The following is a 25350-nucleotide window of genomic DNA, read 5'->3' as shown; positions in this document are numbered from 1 at the left end:
TCTAGAGACTCGTTAAACGTACCAATACTTAGAAAATCTCTTTGTTATTTAGAACGCTAGAGAGTTTCTACGACGCGCATCACTTGGTGATCTAATTTGGGATATTCTTCGCAAACGGTGAGTTTCACTTTCCCCTCTTTAAACTGTTTTCAAACGCTTTTCACTTGGGGGAGATAACATACTCCGATAAACGTGCTTTCTGAGATAAACGCATATTTAAGATTTTGTTATAAATTATATATCACTTGTAAAGGCTAAGCGGCAAACGTAACATTTGAAGTCCCACACATCGGACCGGTTAATATTTGGAATAGCGAGTCACTGTTGAGTAGTACTACTGGGTTTGACAAACCCCACCCGACGCTAAGCTCAACTGGAGGTTGAGTGGGTGTAATTTTGGCTAACACTTACCATGGTCTGGATTGACCTGGTGACGGGCACTTGATAAACAGTCAGCTTCGGTCGCGAACCACTTAGCGATACTTGTTGTATAGATTAGCTACCTATCGATATATAATTTGACATAACACTATCTGGTAATGCAACACTTAAACGTCGTAACGGGGTTACGCGACACTTAAACGTCGTAACGGGGTTACGCAACACTTAAACGTCGTAACGGGGTTACGCAACACTTAAACGTCGTAACGGGGTTACGCAACACTGAAACGCCGTAACGAGGTTACGCAAAACGCTTAAACGCCGTAACGAGGTTACGCAAAACGCTTAAACGCCGTAACGAGGTTACGCAAAACGCTTAAACGCCGTAACGTGGTTACGCAAAACGCTTAAACGCCGTAACGTGGTTACGCAAGACACTTAACGTAAAACGCTGAACGCAAACGCTAAACGATTTATTTTTATATAACTTGTGAACTCACCAACCTCGTGTTGACCCTTTTAGTATGTTATTCTCAGGTAGCCGAGGCGGGCGCGCGGTCTAGGAACATGCATTGTTTGAATCATCTTTATTTATATGGTTTACGCTTCCGCACTTATTTGCATTTAAACGTTTTTATGGTTTGATTATAACTAATGATTCCGATCCTGTTAGTTCACACCCTCTGACGGTAAAACTCCGTTAGTGGATTTTGAGGGTGTGACAGATTGGTATCAGAGCCATTGGTTATAGCGAACTAGAAGCTGCATGCATACTAGACTATAACCGCGACGACCCATTAGTTATAATGATACGCACTGCATAGGTTTGTGTAGTCTTTGTTGTCTTATCTCTTTACCTCTTTCACTCATACGCGCGCATACACGGCATACCTGTAGAGATGTCGACGCCATCCTCATCATCGTCCGATCTGATGACTCATGCTCACGGGAAGGAACCGCAATTACCTACCGCATTGCCACCCCGAGTAGTCCCGGAACTCGAAACACCCGCACCAAAGAGGTACCGCCTATCCGGAGGCATTTACGAAAACGACGTTAGCTGGGATTGGTACCCTAACATGATCAGACGTATGGTCTATCGCGAACAAGTTCCCCCGTTACCTCACCCGAACCACCCTGCTTATCCCAACACCCTACCACCCATAACCGAACCTGTGGAGCGAGTTCTCGCAGCTGTCGTTTCTTGTTTGGAGCGTGATGTGGGTTACATGCGCTACACGAGAAAAAATGTTTCCAGACTGTTTAAAGACGGAACCGAGACTCAGGAGGAGATTGCCCGCATGGCAGCGGCAATGAAAGAAATGCAAGAGACTAGTGAGCAACAAACGAAGGTTATGATGAAGATGCAAGCCGAGATGATAGACTTGCAAGAGCAACTCCAAGAAGCAAGGACCCGAACCGAGATAGCACTCGAGCGTTGCGATGACCTACAAATGCAACTTGCTCAGAACGCAGCCGAACCCGAGGCAGAGCCTGAGGCCGAGCCTGAGGCAGATCCTGAAGAAGATCCTGAAGAGGAACCTGAGGAGGACCCCGAGGAAGATCCCGAGGAGGAGCCTGAAGAAGAACCGGCTGAGGAGGAGGCACACTAAGAGGTGTCCTCAGACGATGTGCAAATGTGCAAATTCTTGGATTGGAACTAGCTAACGCTATGAACTGAGAGGAGTTCAAAGACTTGATGCGAGAAGAGTATTGTCCGAGGGAGGAGATTTCAAAGTTGGAGTCGGAATTTTGGTCATTGAAGATGGTGGGTTCGGAAATCGAAGCCTACACTACCCGTTCTCACGAGTTAGCGGTGATGTGTCCACGGATGGTAGATCCGCCGAGTAAGAGGATTGAAATGTACATTGATGGGTTAGCACCGCAGATTCAGGGCATGGTGACGTCTTCCAGACCAGCCACGATACAACAAGCGATCCGGTTAGCTCACAAACTGACGGATCAAGCAGTGGCCCAAGGTGCGTTACCACCTAGGGGTTCAACCACTAAGGCCCGTGACAACCCGAGTAATGACAACAACAGCAACAGTAACCCGAGCAGCGGAAAGAGGAAGTTTGACAACACCAGATCCTCATCCTCGAACCTCCCACCGCAACAACACTACCGTAAGCCCGAATTCACTCGGAGCTTTAACAATCAAAGTCACAACAACAATAACAACGGTAGCGGGCAGGGTTCGAGCGGATATGCTGGGAGATATCCAAAGTGCAATAGGTGCAACTATCATCATGTTGGTCAGTGTGACCGTGTCAAGTGTCAAAGATGCGGAAAGATAGGTCACCAAGCGAAGGAATGTAGAGTTGACCTTGCGGCGAAGGGTGCTCCTAAGCCACCGATGACGACTAAGGGATGTTTTGAATGTGGACAGGAAGGTCATTTCCGGAAGGATTGCCCCAAGCTGAAACAGAATGACAATAATGGGGGTAATGGAAGTGGCAGTAATGGTGGAGGAAATGGCAAAGGAAGAGCGTTTGTGATTGGATCGGGTCAAGCCCGCAATGATCCGCATGTGGTGTCTGGTAAGTTCCCTGTAAACGATTGTTTTGCTTCTGTTTTGTTTGACACTGGAGCTGATAGGAGTTTTGTGTCGAAAGCCTTTAGTCAACTCTTAGACTTAACTCCAACTCCGTTAGATGCTAAGATTCATGTTGAATTAGCTGACGGTAAGGCTATAGTAACGACTCATGTACTTGCGGGATGTAAGTTAAAACTGTCAGGTCATATTGTTGATATCGACCTTATTCCTTTTACGCTTAGTAGTTTCGATGTCGTTGTCGGCATGGACTGGTTATCCGAGAACCGAGCGGAGATTATATGTCACGACAAGATAGTTCACATTTCTACCCCTTCCGGCGAGATCATTTCGGTCCGAGGCGAGAGAAGCGGCATGACCACCAGCGTCATTACCCTTTTGAAGGCACAGAAGTATCTACGAAAGGGTCATCCGGCAATTTTGGCACAGATTGTTGAGAAACCCGCGGAGGAGAAACGAATTGAAGACATACCGGTTGTGCGAGACTTCCCGGAAGTTTTCCCGGAGGATTTGCCCGGACTCCCTCCTATTCGTCAAGTCGAATTCCAAATCGAGTTGACACCCGGTGCAGCACCCATAGCACGAGCCCCGTATCGGCTCGCACCGGCGGAACTTCAGGAGTTGTCCACTCAGTTGCAAGATTTGTTGGATAAGGGTTTTATCCGACCTAGCTCATCGCCATGTGGAGCCCCTGTCTTGTTTGTCCGAAAGAAAGACGGGACTTTCCGAATGTGCATCGACTACCGGGAGTTGAACAAGGTGACGGTCAAGAACCGTTATCCTTTACCCCGAATTGATGATTTGTTTGACCAGCTTCAAGGATCGAGTTACTACTCGAAGATTGATCTACGATCCGGTTACCACCAGCTGAGAGTGCGCGAAGAAGATATCTCAAAGACGGCTTTCAGAACACGGTATGGTCACTACGAGTTTTCGGTTATGCCTTTTGGCCTAACCAACGCCCCAGCCGTATTTATGGATCTCATGAATCGAGTATGCAAGGCGTACCTCGACAAGTTCGTGATTGTTTTCATCGATGATATTCTCGTCTACTCCAAGAACGAGACTGACCACGAAGATCACTTAAGGGTAATTTTGGAACTATTGAAGAAGGAACAACTGTATGCTAAACTCTCGAAATGTGAATTTTGGCTTCGCGAGGTTCACTTTTTAGGACATGTGATCAACGAGAATGGTATCCATGTCGATCCCGGTAAGGTAGAGGCCATCAAAAACTGGGAAGCACCTAAGACTCCGACTGAGGTGCGGCAATTCCTAGGACTGGCCGGCTACTACCGGCGTTTCATCGAGGGATTTTCAAAGATTGCTCAACCCCTCACTGCTTTGACTCACAAAAGGCACTAAGTACAACTGAGGTGACGCGCAAGAATCCGCTTTTCAACTGTTGAAAACCAAGCTTTGTAGCGCCCCTATTTTAGCCCTCCCCGAGGGAACGGAAAATTTTGAGGTACACTGTGACGCATCTATACAAGGTCTCGGTTGTGTGCTGATGCAACTCGAGAAGGTTATAGCCTATGCCTCTCGACAACTACGGATTCACGAGAAGAACTACACGACTCATGATTTGGAACTCGGAGCTGTGGTGTTTGCCCTAAAGATATGGAGGCATTACTTGTACGGTACCAAGTTTACCATATACACCGACCACAAGAGTCTCCAGCATATCTTCGATCAAAGGGAGCTGAACATGCGACAGCGTCGTTGGGTCGAGTTGCTTAAGGATTATGATTGTGCCATCAAGTACCACCCTGGCAAGGCCAATGTAGTGGCCGACGCACTCAGTAGAAAAGAAACCGATAAACCCAGACGAGTACGAGCATTGCAACTCACAATTCATGCTAGCTTACCCGACCAGATTCGCGATGCACAACTTGAAGCTTTGAAAGATGATAATCTTCCATCAGAACTCATGCGGGGCATGGACAAACAACTTGAAACCAAAATCGGACGGGGTCCGATATTTTGAGAACCGGATTTGGGTTCCACGATACGGAGAGTTGAGAACTCTAGGGATGGACGAAGCTCATAAGTCCCGATATTCTATCCACCCTGGCTCAGATAAAATGTATCATGATTTAAAGGCACTTTACTGGTGGCCGAACATGAAAGCCGACATTGCCACCTACGCGAGCAAATGCTTGACTTGTGCCAGAGTCAAGATAGAATACCAGAAACCATCTGGTCTACTGCAACAACCGGAACTCCCAATGTGGAAATGGGAGCACATCTCAATGGACTTTATTACGGGTTTGCCTAAGACACCGACGGGATGCGATACCATCTGGGTGATCGTTGACCGGTTGACTAAATCGGCACACTTCCTAGCAATTAAGGAAACGGACAAAATGGAAAGACTGACTCGCGTATACATGAAAGAAGTGGTGTCTAGACACAGAGTGCCTGTCTCGATCATTTCCGATCGAGATTCTCGTTTCACCTCGCACTTTTGGAAGTCGCTGCAAAGCGCACTGGGCACCCGTCTCGATATGAGTACAGCATACCATCCTCAGACGGATGGGCAAAGTGAACGGACTATTCAGACCCTGGAGGACATGTTGCGTGCATGCGTGTTGGATTTCGGAAAAAGTTGGGAACCCCACTTACCTTTGGTAGAGTTTTCGTATAATAACAGCTACCACGCAAGTATTAACGCAGCACCGTTTGAAGCACTAGACGGACGGAAGTGTCGATCACCGCTCTGCTGGGCAGAGGTGGGTGACAGCCAAATCACTGGTCCAGAACTGGTACTCGAAACTTCGGAAAAGATTGTTCAAATCCGAAACCGCATGGCAGCAGCACGTGATCGCCAAATGAGTTACGCTGACAAGCGCCGAAAACCTCTCGAATTTCAAGTAAACGATCGAGTGTTACTCAAAGTCTCACCTTGGAAAGGTGTGGTTCGCTTTGGAAAGCGAAACAAACTCAACCCACGATATGTTGGTCATTATCGGATAACGGAACGCGTTGGTCCAGTGGCGTACCGACTGGACTTACCAGCAGAACTCAGTAGTGTACACAATGTTTTTCACATGCCTATCCGATGAAACTCAAGTAGTCCCTTTGGAGGAACTACAAGTTGATGAACAGTTACGCTTCGTTGAAGAACCAGTTGAGGTTTTGGATTGGGAAACCAAAACGCTCAAGCACAGCAAAATTCCAATTGTTAAAGTTCATTGGAACTCGAGACGTGGACCGGAGTTCACGTGGGAACGCGAGAATCAAATGATGAAAAAGTATCCTCACCTTTTTGAAGGGCTGACCAAACATAAAAAACCGCGAAACCCGGCAAACCGTCAGAAATCACCGGAGGTATGAATTAAATTTCGGGACGAAATTTCTTTCTACTAGGGGATGATATGACAAACTGAAAATTTTTCTTACTTTTTCAGAAAATCATCACGACTTGACTCAAATTTTCGGGACGAAAATTCTTTAACATGGGAATGATGTGACAATCGTCAATTTCAGGTTAACTCCGTTAACGCAACTCCGTCAATTCAAACTTTAGATTATTGAATCTAAACGCAAACCTCAATACATTTAAACTAGGGTTTAAATGACGCTTAACACTTACTACATGTGTAGTAGTCTTTCGGGATTTGCACCGAAACGCAAACGATTGATGAATAAACGAAAAACACTAAAACACTAATTATGTGATAATTATGTGTTAGGATTATGTGTTATGTGATAATATTATTGTCATGTTAATTTAATGTGCAAGTTATGATAGAATGTTCTAGAAAAAGTAATACTTAATGTTAACTTAATGTGCAAGTTATGATAGAATGTTCTAGAAAAAGTAATACTTAGGAGTTGAGGGGCCAAAGTGTAACATATTCCTTTATAAATACATGGTAAACCTAAACCCTAACCTCCTACCTATTCCCCTACAAAAATCGGCAGCCATCCCCTCCCTTTATTTCCTTGAGATCGATTAATATACACACACACACAATCAAGATCTTTCAAGTTTGATTGAAGATTAAGGTGCTAGGAAGGTATACACAACTATTCTATGTATCCTCTATGTTTAATTGTTAGTTTTATTGGGTTAATTGTAAACCTTTATGGCTGATTTCTTGGTATTATGATATTCATGTGATTCTTGATTTAATTGATGATGATTGATAACTAGATTTGATATTGTTGCATGATTATTGTTGTCTTTGAGTTTGATATCAAGTAAAACCCTAACTATGTATGTATGGTATGATTGATAGGAGTTATGATGTCTAGAATGTTCTATGAATGATTTGTGATCTATAGATAGTTAAATTGTTGAGTTTGGATGAAAACAGTTTCTGGACAGATTGTGTTGTTGATGATCGAATGACTGTAACGGGATGTAAAAGTGGTAAATGAATGAGATAATTGATACTACAGTAAACTAGGTTGAGTCTAGTTTCTAAAGAATATAAATTTGTAATTTTTGGACGTGTGAAAGTTAACTTTTATGATTTTACAAAAACGTGGTGCAAAGCTGAGTTGTTAGACCTGCTGTTAGGTTGTTTTGTAAATATTATATCTCATGATCTACGAGGCCAATTGGGTTGGTTCCACTTCTGGAAGTTGACTTATTGAGTTAGGAACCTAACCCAAGTGGTCTTGCATTTATTGGATTTTTCTTTTAACGGAAATTGCAAATAACATTCTGTTGCGCATGAATCTGACTGATATGAGTTTGCTGTAATTTTTTGGTCATTATAAGAAAAATATGTGGAATAAAAATAAGATAAAATATGTTCTGGAAACCTAAGATATGTATGCTTCTGTGGTGATTTTTGGTGAATTAATTGAGACGTTATGATCGGCGAAATAGTACAATCTTTCAAGTAGAAATTCTGTCATAATGAAACTAACTGCTGAGTTGTGTAAAAATGCATGAAATATGATAGTTTTTGTATATTTGTTATGTTTTGACCAAAATACCCTTGCGGGGAATAGTTGCTAATTGATTGCCATGAATTGACCAAATTGCCCTTATGGGGAATAATGGTTAGTTATTTTTGTTTGTTGACCAAAATGCCCTTACGGGGATAATTGCTAGTAAAGTATGTTATTAGTACGTGACACGAAAGTAATTGCTCACTCATGTATCGTATCACAATTGTACTTGTTTAAGTCACACACGATTCACAAACGAAACACGAAATCCGTTACGTGCATAGGTATTATGTGCCGAGTCTAGAGACTCGTTAAACGTACCAATACTTAGAAAATCTCTTTGTTATTTAGAACGCTAGAGAGTTTCTACGACGCGCATCACTTGGTGATCTAATTTGGGATATTCTTCGCAAACGGTGAGTTTCACTTTCCCCTCTTTAAATTGTTTTCAAACGCTTTTCACTTGGGGGAGATAACATACTCCGATAAACGTGCTTTCTGAGATAAACGCATATTTAAGATTTTGTTATAAATTATATATCACTTGTAAAGGCTAAGCGGCAAACGTAACATTTGAAGTCCCACACATCGGACCGGTTAATATTTGGAATAGCGAGTCACTGTTGAGTAGTACTACTGGGTTTGACAAACCCCACCCGACGCTAAGCTCAACTGGAGGTTGAGTGGGTGTAATTTTGGCTAACACTTACCATGGTCTGGATTGACCTGGTGACGGGCACTTGATAAACAGTCAGCTTCGGTCGCGAACCACTTAGCGATACTTGTTGTATAGATTAGCTACCTATCGATATATAATTTGACATAACACTATCTGGTAATGCAACACTTAAACGTCGTAACGGGGTTACGCGACACTTAAACGTCGTAACGGGGTTACGCAACACTTAAACGTCGTAACGGGGTTACGCAACACTTAAACGTCGTAACGGGGTTACGCAACACTGAAACGCCGTAACGAGGTTACGCAAAACGCTTAAACGCCGTAACGAGGTTACGCAAAACGCTTAAACGCCGTAACGAGGTTACGCAAAACGCTTAAACGCCGTAACGTGGTTACGCAAAACGCTTAAACGCCGTAACGTGGTTACGCAAGACACTTAACGTAAAACGCTGAACGCAAACGCTAAACGATTTATTTTTATATAACTTGTGAACTCACCAACCTCGTGTTGACCCTTTTAGTATGTTATTCTCAGGTAGCCGAGGCGGGCGCGCGGTCTAGGAACATGCATTGTTTGAATCATCTTTATTTATATGGTTTACGCTTCCGCACTTATTTGCATTTAAACGTTTTTATGGTTTGATTATAACTAATGATTCCGATCCTGTTAGTTCACACCCTCTGACGGTAAAACTCCGTTAGTGGATTTTGAGGGTGTGACAAGACCCGACTCGTAGCTAAGGGGTATGTTCAGAAATATGGGATCGATTTCGAAGAGGTGTTCGCGCCAGTGGCGAGAATCGAAACCGTTCGACTTTTACTCTCGTTAGCAGCTAACCGAGGTTGGGAAGTGCATCACTTGGATGTAAAATCCGCGTTTCTTCATGGTGATTTGAAAGAAGAGGTGTACGTATTTCAACCGGATGGGTTCGTTAAGAAAGGTGAAGAAAGAAAAGTGTACAAGTTGGCTAAAGCGTTATACGGTCTGCGCCAAGCTCCAAGGGCGTGGAATACTAAACTAGACGGGTCGTTAAAAGAACTCGGTTTCACTCGATGTAAACAAGAACAAACGGTTTACACTCGTTGGTGTTTACATTGATGATTTGATAGTCACGGGTACAAGTGTGCAAGAAATTGCAAATTTCAAAAGACAAATGGAGTCAAGGTTCGAGATGAGTGACCTCGGGTTGTTGCATTACTATCTCGGGATCAAAGTGAAGCAAAGTGATCGTGGGATAACGTTAAAGCAAAGTGGTTATGCAACGAAGATCCTAAAAGAAGCAAGTCTTTGGGAGTGCAACTCGACTCAATTTCCTATGGAACCGGGCTTAAAGTTGTCAAAGGAAGATGAAAATCCGAAGGTAGATCCGACCGGTTATAGAAAGATAATCGGAAGCTTAAGGTATTTAACTCATACAGGACCCGATTTGAGCTACACGGTTGGTTATGTGAGTCGATTCATGCAATCACCAACTCAAGCTCATGCTCAAGCAGTTAAATATATTCTCCGATATCTAAGAGGTACACTAGACTTTGGTATTACTTACTCGAGAGGCGGAAACAATATGTTGCACGGGTATAGTGATAGTAGTCATGCGGTGGATATGGATGATGTTCGGAGTACCTCAGGTTTGATTTTCTACTATGGTACATCACCGATATCATGGGTTTCTCATAAACAAGGAACGGTGGCGTTATCATTATGTGAGGCTGAATTTATGGCAGCTACATCGGCTGCATGTCAAGCCTTATGGCTTCGAGGTTTGTTGTCAGAGATGACTGGAGAAAAGGAGGAGATCGTGACGTTGAAGGTGGATAATTCATCGGCTATTGCCTTGATGAAGAACCCGGTTTTTCATGGGAGAAGCAAACACATCAACACACGGTACCATTTCATTCGGGAGTGCATCGAAAGAGAACAAATCAAGGTGGAGCATGTCAGTGGAGATTTACAAAGAGCAGACATCCTTACAAAAGCGTTGCCACGGTTGAAGTTTAACGAGATGCGAAACTTCATCGGTGTCACAAGATTAGGGGGTGATTGTTAGTGTAATCTTGCGTAAGTGCGGGGACCTAGTTGTCGTACTTACAAACCTAGGGGGTTATTGAGTTAGTTTTCCTCCTATTCTTGTCTAACAAGTAATTGTATGGTTATAAATAGGGGTTATTTGTAATCAAGTAATAACAACAACTTATTAATCAATACAATAAAGGTTTAGACTTGAATCTTATTGTCTTCAATATAAAGTTAAGTTGCATGCAAATGGTCAGGTGCAAAAGTATAAATCTGAGATCGTTGCCAAAGTTTATGCTCAAGATTATGGAGCAACTTATGAAGAAACATTTTCACCGGTTACCATACGAGTAAATTAGTCCCTAGCAGCTCAAAAGTGTTGGCAAGATTTACAGTTCGATGTTAAATCAGCTTTTCTGAATGTCCCACTGCAAGAAGAAGTATTTGTGTCGCAACCTCATGGGTTTGAAGTGAAGGGACAAGAAGATAAAGTGTGTAAGCTCCACAAGGTGTTGTATGGTCTCAAACAGGCACCTAGGGCCTGTTATGAGAGGATTGACACCTATTTACAAAAGAATGAATACCAAAGAACCTCCAGTGAGCCTATTGTTTATGTCAAGAAGGTTAGTAACTTAGAACTTATCATAGTTTGTCTCTACGTTGATGATATAGTTTATACAAGTTCATATAATGAGTTACTTGATGAATTCAAAAGTAAAATGATTTCTGAGTTTGAGATGTCGGACTTGGGAGAATTACATTATTATTCTGGGACTAGAGGTTAAGCAGGGGATCAATGGCATCTTTGTGTGTCAAAGAAGATATGCAGTTGATCTACTTAAAATATTTGGCATGTGGAGATGCACATCAATGGCAATACCTATGAAAGTTGGATGAAAGCTCAAGGCAGTAGATGAAACACCAAATGCAGATGCATTTCACCTTTAGGAGTCTAGTACGGTTTACTTTACTTGACTCACACTAGACCCGATCTTTCATTCGCAATTGGTTCAGTCTCTAGGTATATGCAAATGCTATATGAAGTTCACTATGGGGTGGCAAAAAGAATTTTAAAGTATGTGGCTGGAACATATGATTATTGGTTGTTTTATGAAGCTTCAAAGAATGTTGTTTTAGAAGGATACTCGGATAGTGTTTGAGCTGGATCCTATGAAGATAGAAAAAGCATCTTAGCATATGTGTTTTCAATTGGCTCAAGTATAGTGTCGTGGAGATCTAAGAAGCAACAAGTAGTAGCATTATCGTCCACCGAGGCAGAATACGTTTTAGCTAATGAAGCAGCATGCCAGGCTATATGGTTAAGGAAGTTGTTGGCAAACTTAGGACAGAAGCACGAAGGAGCCACAAACATATCATGTGATAACATGTCAGTTGTATTCCTGACAAAAAAAATCTAGCCATACATAGTTGAAGTAAACACATTGACATAAAATATCACTACGTAAGGAGCTTAGTTGAGACGGAACAAGTTAATATTAAGTCATGTGTTATACTGGTGAGCAATTGGCAGATACATTCACAAAGGCTGTTGCGGTGGAACAGTTTCATCATCTAAGGGAAATAATGGGAGTTATGAAGTTCTTGAATTAAGCAGGGGTATTGGAATATAATTCAAAATTCATAAGTGCACGTGGGTTTATTTAAGTTTTGAATAAAGAAGAGCCTGGTCATCCTATTGTCCGGTTCTTTAGAGTTGTTTTCAATTTATAGTTTTTTTTTCAATTGTTATGTTTGTTCAGCTTTTTTAGTATGTTAACGTTGTAATCCTTTGGCTATTTAAAGACCTCCTGGTTATCAATAAAGTATTAAGCTTTCAGCAACTCACTTGTTCTTTACTTCTATAATATTGTTCTTTGTTCTTGATATAAAGTGTGATCTGATCCAACAAGCTGAAGTGCAAGTTGTTCATTGGTGTTGCAATGAATCAATGATCAAGAACAACATGTTCTTGTGCTACCATTTCCTGGATATTGGGTGCTTGAGTTTAATGAATTTTTGAGTGATTGTGCATAATAAGGCTGCTGCTAAGGTTTATTGCCGATATGATGTCACGGTAAATGGTAGTAGCAGTAGTTTGAGGCAATCCCAACTTTTCAAGGTTTCTATGCAACAAGATAGCTTGATACGTTGATGCAGTTGCTAAAATGTACTCAGCCTCAGTGTTAGATAAGGCAAACAATGGTTTTTTTCTTTGAACCCCAGCTAACTACAACACTACCAATGGGAACACACAGTGGCGGATCCAGGAATTTTTTTTAGGTGGTTCCCTCTTAATTTATAAGGTGGTTCCTACGCGTCTTCTATATATCCGTACACTATTATTTCGAAACTCGGGTGGTTCCGGGGAACCACCCGTTTGTATGCTGGATCCGCCCATGGGAACACACAACTGGCCCAATCAATATCGGTGAATCCAATTAGTTTGATACTTGCCCCCTTATCATATCGTATTCCAAAAGTGGATGTGCTTGCAATGTACCTTACTACTCTTTTGGTTGGCCTGAGATGAAGTTTTGATAGAGATTGCATGAACCAAGACACGAGACCAACTACATAATTTAAGCCTGGCCTAGTGTTGGTTAAGTATATCAATTCACCTGGCAAATTTCTATACATAAACTCGATCATATAGTGTATATGAATGATTTTAAATCCTCAAATGACTGTAACTACCGGATATAGTTTCAACATGAAACTTGATTAGTGTTTAGCTTGACGAAACTTACATGTATACTCATTGTAAATGATCACTCGGTCAAGTGAGAGAATGTTTGAAATAAAATTATGTGGCCATCATATATTTAATTAAAGTTAATCAAATTGACATAACTACAAGTTCTCAATATTTACTTGATGGAATTAATTATAATACGTTAAAGAACTTTATAATTTTCCTTTAGATGCCTTTATGCATAGAATACAAGAAGTTTCATAACTGATCATCATTAATCATAATCATGGATCACTAGTAATATATAAACCGTAAAGAACACCAACCAAAATCTTTCTCATCCTCATAAAAAAATCGTGTTTCCATAAGTAATTTTACTAAATTACATGTTTGATTACGCTATTAATTGAATAAACAAGATTAGGGTTCTAAAAATTTGACCCTCGTATAACTGTATAAGCATGAGATAGAAGGTTTGGTGGGTGGTGGTCCGATGGATCAAACTTGTTTGGCCTACGGAATAGAAAAAGGCAGTCCAATTGTTGACAATATGGCCAGTTCACCTGCATGCATGGGCTAATCCGTGTTGATCAAAGCCCTTTTATTTTTTAAATTAAATAAAGACGTTATTCTCTATGGGTTATAAATATCAATATTCCAAATAAATACTATAGTCATATTTAGAGATGAGTACAAAAATGGCCAGGAGGTTATAACCTAACAAGAAGTAAATGGCAATTGGCATGTGTAGCAATGTTTCATCGGTCCAATATACATGCCCACGGACCAGCCTCTAAAAGTGAATATGGGTAATTGTAATTTTACATTCATTATAAAAGTAACAATAATCTGATATTCATAATGATAGTTTGGTGGGAAGTCTCTTGATTCCACTAACCTTACTATCGCCTTGACTCTTATAATTTGGAAGGGACCCCGCGCTACCAAACAATTTGATACCGTTTGACTACAAGCCCTTTTGACACGTGATGGTTAGATACTAACTACATTGATAACTAATTATTAGGGAACATATTGTGACCAGAATATCGTACAAGGACTTAAAAATCAGATGTTTGCTAGATTGGTTAATGGTATCTATTTTGAGGTCGATCGATGAAATGATGCTTCGTGTTCGTCCTTCAAAAATCGATAGTAAACATTATATATGTGCTTGTGGTGGTAAGATAGAGGCTACCAACCAAACTTCTTTAAAGTCCAGTATCTAAATCGGTTTCCAAGTTGAATTTTGTCAATCGTGTACCATGCTCCATAGGTGTAGTAGCCAGTGAACAATCAATTAACCTAAATTTGTTAAGTAACCCATTAACATATTTCTGCTGAGATAATAGTAATGTCTCTTGATTATATCTAATTTCCACATTGAGAAAGTAATGCAGAATCCATAAGCCGGTCATATCAAATTTCTTATGCATGGAAGTTTTAGAATTTAATAAGTCACTCCGTGAATTGACGATAATAATGAGATCGTCAATGTACAAGCAAACAATGTGTGCTCAAAGGTACATTTCCGAAACCCATTGTTATGTAAAAAGTTCATTAGTTCAACTATACTAAGCCAGAGTAGTTTGTTTTAGCCCATATAAAGCTCTTTTAAGTAAGCATACTTTATGTTCTTCTCCTTATTTGATAAACTCATTCGTTTTAGTATCAATTCAAGAATGCTAATTTAACATCCATTTGATATTTTTGTCTCTCTGGCTTTTGATACATTTGGCTCCTTGGCACTGGAAGCTATCCGTTTCCTAACCAGGGTCCAATAGGTTGTGCATAGCAATGTGTCGACTCCAAAGGGGCAGGGGTATGTCTTTAGCAGGTTAGGGTTTGCAATTCAGAAAGGGGTGGCGGCGCAGCTTGTTGCCCACCTACCTGCTATATTGATGTAATATCTATGTTTCTATATATTGTAGTTGGAACCTTTAAAAAAAAAAAAATTGATGGAGTTCCAAACCATATTGTGTTGCAAGAGCAATTAATGATTAGTCCAACTGTCTCGAATCTTGTAATCGAAGCAAGTTTTTCTTGATAAATCAATCGATGCCATATTTTGAGATCCCCCTTTACTACCAATCAAGCCTTATGTTTATCAAGTTCGCATTTTTCGTTGAACTTTGTCATGTATATCTGGGTGTGGTAAATGTGACCAATGGTTTGAATGTGTTGTATTAAAATGTATATAATGGGTCAGAATGGGTCAAATTAAAAAACAAAATGATTGAAACGGGTTAAAACGGGTTGAAATTTCTCGAGTTTTTTATTTTTATATGGAACGAGAAAACGGAAGAAACTTTTTAGTATTTTTACTTTTTTTAGTTTTTGATTTATATTTCGAGTTATGATTTTTTATTACTTTTTTGATTTTTTTAATGAGGGGTTTTTGAAATCTCAACCCATTTTGACCCATTTCAAAAAACCCTCATTAAAAAATTTAAAAATAATAATTAAAAAGTCATAACTCGAAATATAAATCAAAAACTAAAAAAGTAAAACTACTAAAAAGTTTCCTCCGTTTTTCTCATTCCAATAAAAAAAAAACTTGAGAAATTTCAACCCGTTTTGACCCGTTTCAATCATTTTAATTTTTTTAGTTTGACCTATTCTGGCCCATTATATACATTTTAATACAACTCATTCAACTCAATGGGTCACATTCGCCACCCCTATGTATATCCATTATGTTCCTATATCTCTTTGATGTTGGGGCAAGTCAAGTAGTTCCTATGTATTGTTTCAAGTTCTCGAATCTATTTTAGAATCCATAGCATCTATCCTCCTCTGTTTGTTGTTAGCCTCATTAACGCCTTGTTCTTGAGTTTTTTAACCAAGGAAAGGAGAGGGAAGGATAAGAAAGGGAAGAGAATGGAAGGATTTTTTTTTTAATTAGATGTATTCTTGAGTTGGAAGGAAATTAGAGGAAAAGAAAGGATAACTATGTTAAAAAATAGTTATCCTTAGTAATCATCCCATTTTTGAAAAATTCATTAATTTAATCATTTCTAACTCCTCCTACGCCTTTCTTTTCCATCCTAAAAAAAGCTCAAGAACACCTATTTTTTAACTATCCTTAGTTTTCCTTTCATTTCCTCCTTTAAAAAAACTCAAGAACAGGGCGTAAACGTCATGGGGACTGAATCAGTGTAGAACACAAAACTGTCAACAGACTCATGTGCTTTTGGATTTAAAGGCACAATGTTTTCGTATAAGTTACTTATACATCTTGTGCGTATCGGAATGCTTTCGGGAGAAGAATCATCCATTTCACCTAAAGAGGTGTTGGAATGTGACGACACATCATTGTTCGGGTCACTATACGTGTTAAAGTATTTGTGCTTCTTGGTGAGTTATTATCATGGTTTGTCATACCTCTACTTGAGGCTTATCTAGGGGTGTCAATCGTGTCGGGTTACTGTCTGATAGACTTTTGATTGCCAGGATGACGTGTTGAGATTCTTCAACCTTAATTTGACCCAAATATTTATTCATGTCACGTCAACCCATTTAAATTAGTGTCGTGTTCAAGTTGACCCATTTTATGTTCACTTACGAATATGTGTAATACCTAGTGAACAGTTTGAATAGTTAACTCCAATTAAATATACAAGACATTTTATAAATTGTGATATTTTAAATAGTTTTTGTGTATTTATCTCTTATTCCCGATTAACAAATTTGGGCTTACATGTTTACCTCATGATTAGAATAAGCGAATGCGAATAATTAGAAAATAGACAATTAGATCTAAAAAAATAAAAATGTTGGAAATGAATAGTAGATAAAAATGTTTAAAAATGGACATTAACTTTACTTTTAAAACTTATGCTTATATAATAAAAAAAAACAAAATATTTAACTTTAAAATTTAACATTTCTCATCTCTAAAATCAAAATTTAACTTCTTTGAAGCTCTTAAACGGATCGTGTTGGGGTTGACCTGTTTAAACAAACGAGTTATGTCAACTGAACCAAAAACTTATTATTTTTTTATATGACGGGTTCGGATAATGTTCCAAGTCGTGCAGCCTGTCAGCCTTTATTGTCTCTTATCCTTACACTAACAAATTAACCTTAAACCTTGTCCATATAATACCATCAAATCACATCACACATCACATTAATAGGGATTGATTGGTAACATAGGTGAAGAAACACTAAGTGAACCCTGGACAGATTATAGATAATCTGGGGGTTAGATGTTTCCCACGAGGGGTTAGACCCTGAGAAGATGGTTCTTCTGATAACCTGCAAAACAGACACCGTGAGCTTGTCACTGAGAAGGGGGGGTTCCTCCTTGTGACCACCCTCCGGCGTGAGAATCAGACTAGATTGCTCTTTAAATATAAATGTATATTAAGATATTGCTAGAGCAGATATCAGGTATAATATGATGATACAAGATAAGATGAGATGGTCATACCATTTGTGGTATTTATAGCCGAAGGTAGGTTTCCAAGGAGGTGTGGCCGGCTGCAACAGTATTCCTGTTCCACCAACAGTAGCCTACGCACGTGCCTGTTGGTAGTTGGTGGGTAGGCAGCGGCTGATAGCGACCAGGCCTGCTGTATACTATTCCTTTTCCACCAACTGCCGGCTGCGCACGTGGTATGACAAGAGTTGGTGAGTAGGCAGCGGCTAATAGTGACATACAGTATAGGAGCATGCTGGTCGCCATACTGTTGTCCATAAGCTGTCGTATCTTTAGTCAGATCTTTTTCCCATACCTCGTCAGGTACAGTACAGAAGATCTTCCCGTATCGTACGGACTGGCTTATTTGGGCGGGAGTATTCCCCCTCCCGCCCTTGTGCGGGATTGTTCCCGGCTTCGCTCATTCCTTCAGGTGACACTGAATGATTGAGAGCTAAGTGCCTTGTGCGTGTAGCCTTGCTGCGCGGGTGGCCTTCCCTAATGGCTTGTATCCGAGGCTGCGGGGACAGGCGGAGTCCACCATTGGGAGGCATTTCCTGCGGGAACAGCTTGCGTACTGCGCGTGAGGACGTCACGTCTCTGAGCATGGTTGGTCCTGCGGATCCAGTTGGTTTCTGCGCAGACGTCCCTGTTTAAGGTGAGTCTTGCGGGTCCAACTGGGCTCTGCTGGGACCTACCTCTTCAAGTCCCCCCAGTCCAATGTTCTTCTCATGCGTGTTTAATAAAGTGAGGTGAACTTTTGGACTTAAGCAAAGGGTTTTGAAAAGGGGTTTTTTAAGGTTTTCCATGGGGATTCTTCCCGCGGAAGTCCTTGTCACTTGCAGAAATTCCCGAGTTTCCTGCTTGGTCTTTGGGTATGATGCGGGTAGGTCTGTAACCTCCTCGCAAGTCAGGAGCGTTGAGTCCCACTTGTGTGGATTCTCCATGAGGTTTTGGTAGTTTTGAACATAGTGATCAATTATGTTAAAACCACCAATTCCATCATAGAGCTTCAAACAACGTAGTTCTCGACGTTCCCGCTATGCGGGGATGTTATTTCCGTTTCCGCAAGCATTGCCCAGAAGATCCTTCTTGGTTTCAATTCCCAGCGGAGTGCTAGGTACGTGAAGGGTTTTGCCTTAACACTGTACCAGCGCTCGTCTTACGGTTACTTTACTTCCAAGGTATTCCTGGCGTCAATTCCCTGCGGGTGCTAGGTATGTGAAGGGTTTTGCCTTTACACTGTACCCGCACCCGTCTTATAGTTACTTGGTTGCCGAGGAATATTTGGCTTCAATTCCCTGCGGGTGCTAGGTATGTGAAGGGTTTTGCCTTTACACTGTACCCGCATCCGTCTTACGGTTACTTGTTCGCCAAGGTTTACTTGGCTTCAATTCCCTGCGGGTGCTAGGTATGTGAAGGGTTTTGCCTTTACACTGTACCCGCATCCGTCTTACGGTTACTTGTTCGCCAAGGTTTACTTGGCTTCAATTCCCTGCGGGTGCTAGGTATGTGAAGGGTTTTGCCTTTACACTGTACCCGCATCCGTCTTACGGTTACTTGTTCGCCAAGGTAAGGGGTATTTTCCCGCTTACTTTTTAACATTTTTAAATTTTGAATTTTGAAATTCGAAAGGTTGGTGGAAAGATAGGAACAGTCCAAACCTCTGAAACGTCGTGCGACGGTTTCTTCTGACTGTGTCAGGACGTGCAGGAAGTTATGGTGACGTGACAGTACATGGTCATTCCAGACGCTTTTACAGGCGCGTGGGCGCGATTTTTCGGGCGCGTGGCCGCGAAATTAATGGTACGCGTCCTGTCAACAGCTGTTGCCAGCTTGCTTTTTGCCACGTGTCATAGTTTCATTGCACCTTCGATTTCTCTCTCCTCCGCATTAAATTCATCGCATTAATTGCGATTAGTATATAAAGGGGGAGAGGGCTCTTTGTAATCCACACTTTCACCCTTCTCTTCTTCTTCTTAGCGATTTCCGGCAAATACTCACCTTTTCAGGCAAGGATTTTCCCGAAATCGTTTTCTTCTTTCTGCAAGATGTCTTCACGTGATCTCGAGTCTACAGCCGATGACAAGAGTACTGCTGGTGAGTGCCAGTGTGCTCTGCCCGGCGATCTGTACCGGTATGTTGTCAAGAAGTTCATGCTCGATCCTCTCGAGCCTGAGTTTCCTGAACCCCATCAGACCGTGTACGATGCCCCCAGAGGCAAGATCGGGGTTTATGCAGCATTCTTTGTCTATGGGAATCTTAGGTTCCCATTGACAAAGTTTGTTTACCGTGTCCTTGAGAGGCACGGTGTTCATTTGACCGAGCTGCACCCTATGGCGGTCGCCAAGATTCGCCACTTTGAGTGGGTGTGCCGGATTTTGGGCATCGAGCCCCATGTTGACCGCCTGATGACCTTCTACACTTGGAGGTGCATCCAGGGATGGTATACCCTGACAACCCGTATCAAGGGTTTGAAGATTTGCGCGACCGAGCGCAGTCTTCGCGCGTGGAAGCGGGAGTTCTTCTTTATCTCCGCTCGCGCCATTCCCCTTGCCATGAAGTTTAAGAATGGGCAAGCTCTCCCAAGCCTTCACGCCTCCAACTACCAGGAGGCGGAATGGTTTTCAAGGATATCTCGGATCCAATCTCCGGTTTACCGGTTTGCGGAGTCCGGGATGGTCATGTTGGGGATGAGCCGGGTCTGGAAGGCGGCGGACGCGCAGAAGGTTCCGATCGTCCTCGAATACGGTTCGAACTCTGTTCCTTACGGTATGCTTTCTTTCCTTTTGTTGATTTTAAATTTCTTCTAACTTTTTCCCTGTTTATTTCAGAGGGGAACGACCTGAAGTCGCTCCTTAACCCGCGGGAGGCTGACGGTCCCGTACGGATGGGTACTCGCGCTCTTGACGAGAACGAGTTGCCCATCCTCGAACAAACTGCGGATCGGTTCGTGGAGGTCTATCCGCTAGGCCATGAGATCCTTAGCGCCAGGCGGCCAGGTAAGGCGCTCTTCAACCCTCGACCCCTCAATGTTGAAACCTCTGCTGGAATTCCTCTAATCGTCTGTTCTGATGAGGAATCCGCAGATGGTCCTCCGTTGGTGCGGAAGAAGAAGGCTGCCGGCGGGAAGGGAAAGGAGAAGGTGGCCTCCACTGCCGATCCGGTGCCTTTGTCTGACTCAGAGACTGAGAGCGAGGAGGTGGCGGGGAATCCCGGTGGTGATAAGACCACGGCTCCGGAGGTTGCGACTGTCACCTCCGGAGAGCCCAAGAAGACGACGGTGACCGGCGCAAAGAGGCCGGCTCCATCGGGTTCATCCCCGCCCGTTCGTACTTTCAGGCTCAAGAAAACCCGTAAGTACAACTTCCTTCAGCTTTTATCTTCATAGCTTTATCCTTTTTAACACTTTTCTTCTTTACGCAGGCGTGGATGTTGACGCATTCCAGGGTGGAGCGCAGAGGAGTACCTCTCCACCGATGACGGTAGGCTTGGTCAGCCTACCTGAGGCGTCGACCCAGGCGCCTGCGCCTGCTCCCGCTGGTTCAGTTGCTCACTCCTTTGAGCCGACTGTTCCAGCCAAGATGACATCACCGCCGGCCGTGAGTGCGATTTTTACAGCATCATTCACCGAGCCGGCGGTTACCATTGCTGCGGATTCCGCGACAGCGACCGCGGCGGCGACCACGGCGGCTGCTACCATGCCCCCGCCCTCGGCCACGGCGGCCGGTCCCTCAGGTACGCATGGGGCTTCCCGCCAATCTTTGCCACCTTCCCATCTGCCTGACCTCTTGGATGGATTTCCTTTGGGTTCAGGTGATGGGTTTGGCGGCTATCGGCCTGTTATTGACCCTACAGGTGCGTAGGGTTCCTTTGGCCCTTTTTCACTTATATTTTTTTATCATCTTTTCCTAACTGCTTTTTGTTTTCTGCAGTGTCGGATTCCAATGAAGTGTATGTTCCGCGATGGAACATACGCCGAGGAACAACCCTTCGTACCCCTGTGGAGTGCGTGGAATGGGCTCGTCACGCTGCTCCCAGTGGTGCGTTGGGGGAAGCCATGGCTAGCTACCAGGAGGGTAGGCTAAGCAATGAGCTTCGGGTTCTCCTCGCCCGGATGCAGCCGCGCGTCGAGCTGCTTTGTCGTGAAAACGACAAGTTAAAAGCAGCTCGCGCTAAAGAAGTAGCTCAGGCGCGGGCTATCCGGGAGGAGAACCAAAAACTCTCCGCAGCGGCTGCGGAGAAGGAGAAGGCCTTCAAGGCCCTTGAGGTTGAAGTTCAGGCTCGACTCGAGGCCCGTTCCAAGGCTGCCCAAGCTGTTAATGAACAGTTTCGGCTGGCTAAAGAAACTGCGAGGAACGCAACCGAGAGGGCCACCAAGGCTGAAGCTGTTGCTGAGCCTCTACGCGTGGAGAATGAAGAGCTTAAAGCAAAATTAGAGGCTCTCCAGCAGGCTCATGATGCCTTGGCAATGGAGGATGCTAAGAAGCTTCAAGAAATCCTGGACCAGAGGGGGGTGCTTGACCATACCGAGCGTAAGCTAAAGGGCGTCGAAGAGGCTGCGGCTAAAGAGGTGTTGCTTGCCAACCTCAACAAGAGTGAAGCCGAACGCGCCCGTAACGAAGCTCAAGCTGCCTTCCAAGAAGCTCTGGCTGCCAAGGAATGGCTTCTTCGAGAAGCGTTGTCTCAGGTATGTTTTCATGTCTTTACGCTTTTCTTTGCAAATAGAAAAGGTTTGACACTTGTATATTTTCTTTTGTAGGTTGTGCATCGGGTCTTCTCAGAGACATCTTACGACGATGCTATGAGCGCAGCCCTCAACGCTTCTCATGAGGATGGGGAAAAGGCCGGCTTTCTGCTTGGTCTAGGGTTCGTTGAGAAAGGCATCCCGCCTTCCAACTTCCCTTTATTCGATGTAGATACCGAAGCTGTATACGACCAAGCAGTAAATCAATACGCCGCCTTCCCGCATCCAGTGGTGGAGAAGGTGAATGAAGTTGCTGCTGCTGATGACGGGCTAGCTATCCTCAAAGCCTTCCTTGAACTGCCACGCTCTACTGATGGGGCTGGTCCAAGTGGAAGTGGCCCTGAAGCCTGATCCTGAAGATCCCTTCCCGCTGCTAGGATAGATATAGTATAGATTTACTCTTGTAGGCGGGTAGTTACCCGGCCATTCTTGTAACGAATATTTATGAAATATAAATCTTTTGTGCGGGTAAGACCGTTTCTTTTATTGGATTCCTTGCTCTATAAACGTTATATGACTTGCATACTTTAGTTTAAATTAGCAATTTTCCAAGTGTTTAGAATAAGTTAACCTTTGAACGTGGTAGATAATAGGTGTGAAGTTTTGCTTCCTCCTTAGTGATTGTGCGGGTAGGACCGTCACTTGCACTTAGTAGGATGGCTAAACTTTACCCATATCTGACCTGCGTGTAGGTTTTCCTCATCTTTTGAGGATAAGTTAACCTTTGAACGTGGTTGATAATAGGTGTGAAGTTTTGCTTCCTCTTTCGTGATTGTGCGGGTAGAACCGTCACTTGCACTTAGTAGGATGGCTAAACTTTACCCATATCTGACCTGCGTGTAGGTTTTCCTCATCCTTTGAGGATAAGTTAACCTTTGAACGTGGTTGATAATAGGTGTGAAGTTTTGCTTCCTCTTTCGTGATTGTGCGGGTAGAACCGTCACTTGCACTTAGTAGGATGGCTAAACTTTACCCATATCTGACCTGCGTGTAGGTTTTCCTCATCCTTTTAAGAATTTTGTTTTGAACCGTTCGACGCGCGGTTGTCAATAAGTTAGTGTTCAGTTTCCTTTCATGATTCATGCGGATAGACCGGCACTTTCATTTGATGGGATAACTGAACTTTTCCCCTTCAACTGACCTGCGTGAAGGTTTGCCGTTTTTTGGGTTTATGCGGGTTTTGCCGCCTTCCCCAGCCAACGTTTTTTCACGTAATTATGCGGTGAAAACCGGCATATTAGTGTTGGTTCATAAAAATGTAAATGTAAAATCATCAGCGTCAATGTTTTAAGGAGAATCATTTCCATTAGAAGTGGCTCTTGGCCTTTTCTTTACAAATTTGGAATTGATTTACATGCAAACTGTGTAAATGAGCTCCCTTCCATGTTGTTGGGATGGGAGTGCCATCGAGCCGATACGCACCTGGTTCGGGATCTCGTTCTTTACGCAGCGTGTAGTCTCCACCTTGAAGCTGGAATTTTATTCGTGTTTCCCCCAGCTGGGGTTCTACACGCATCAGCCTGCTCAGCGTTCATTGCGCCACGAGGTGCGCAAGCGTCCCATCTCTGACGAATGCTTCGACCATGTCCTTCACGTCTATGCATTCTTCGGTGGTGTGGCCTTTTGTCCTGTGAAAGTCACAGTACTTACTCCGATCAGCATTGTGACGATGTCGGATTATTTGAGGCTTTGGCCATGGGAGCTCCTCGGTGGCGAATATCTCGGTGACGCTTTTGGTGAGCGGCGTCCATCTGGGGTTCTTGGACTGTATGTTATCCCTTCCGCCTAACCGATGCTGCAAGCCGGATGAGGTGTCAAAGTTTACCCTTGACTGCCAAATGCCTAGCTTCCGCTTTTTGTTTAATCGGGCGGTGAGAACGTTGTCCTCTCTTGTTTTCTGGGTGTAGAGGTTTGTGCTCTGTGGGAGATCTCTACCCAGTTGCTTCTCCGTTTCCGCAAAGCGTTTAGCCGCTGTCATGATGGCATCCCATGTGGATGGCATGCCATCTTTACCTGTTAAGGTGCGGATGAGCTCTGGGTCGTTCGCGCCCTGTATGAAAGCAGCGCGAACAAGGTCTTCGCTAATGTTACCCAGACTTAGCTTCTTCGAGTTGAAGCGAGTGATGAAGTCCAGCAAAGATTCATCTGTTTCTCGAATGCATTTGAGGATTGTCCATTGCTCCTCGGTATACTTTCTTTGCTGGCTGAAGTGTTGGCTAAACTTCTGTTGGAAGTCTGCCCAATCGTAGATGTGGTTGACCGGTAGACGATCGAACCACGCTCTAGCAGCCCCCACGAGCGTCATTTGGAACATGTAACACCACGTAGGTTCCGTCCAACTACTGACGGTTGCCCCCGCTATGAATCTGTTCAAATGATCATCGGGGTCAGATATACCATCATATGTGCCTATGCTTGACATTTGATTGGCACTTTTTGGGGCGATTGCTTCCGCAATGTCCCTTGCAAATTTGGACGTTCCCGCATTTGCAACGTTTGGTCTGAACGTTTTGGAGAAGTCTCGTGGACTTCCACCTCTGCTTTTTGGTTTGAAGGCTTGTCCAAAATGCCTTTTCGGTTGGGATTCCGTTTCCTTACGTTTCCCTTTTGCCCTATGGCGAGGGTTCGCGTCGGAGTCGGATTCCTCCGAGTCATCCTCCAAGTATTCGAATTCGTCGGCCTGTTGTACGGAACGCAAGCGTTCGTCCAACTCAGCCTGGAATTCCTTTTGTCGTGCCTCCGCCCATGCCTTAACTTCATCGAGAGTTTGGCGGGGGAGTCTTCGTTTCTCAAACTGGGTATCGGTGGATCCCAGTAGGCGATCATTTACTGCACTTGCCCCAGCTTGAGTAACTGGGGTAGTGTTCGTAAAATTTACTTCACTTGCCCCGGCTTGGGTAACCGGGGTAGTGTTTGTAAAAACTGTGTTGCCGGTATTCCCCCCAGTAG

This window comes from Bidens hawaiensis, unplaced genomic scaffold (assembly GCF_021521415.1).
Source record: "Bidens hawaiensis isolate Kalapana, Puna unplaced genomic scaffold, B.hawaiensis_p1.1 tig00027301_1, whole genome shotgun sequence".
Classification (NCBI taxonomy): Eukaryota; Viridiplantae; Streptophyta; class Magnoliopsida; order Asterales; family Asteraceae; genus Bidens; species Bidens hawaiensis.
The sequence above is the reverse complement of the archived record's forward strand: the minus strand, read 5'-3'. Positions refer to the sequence as shown.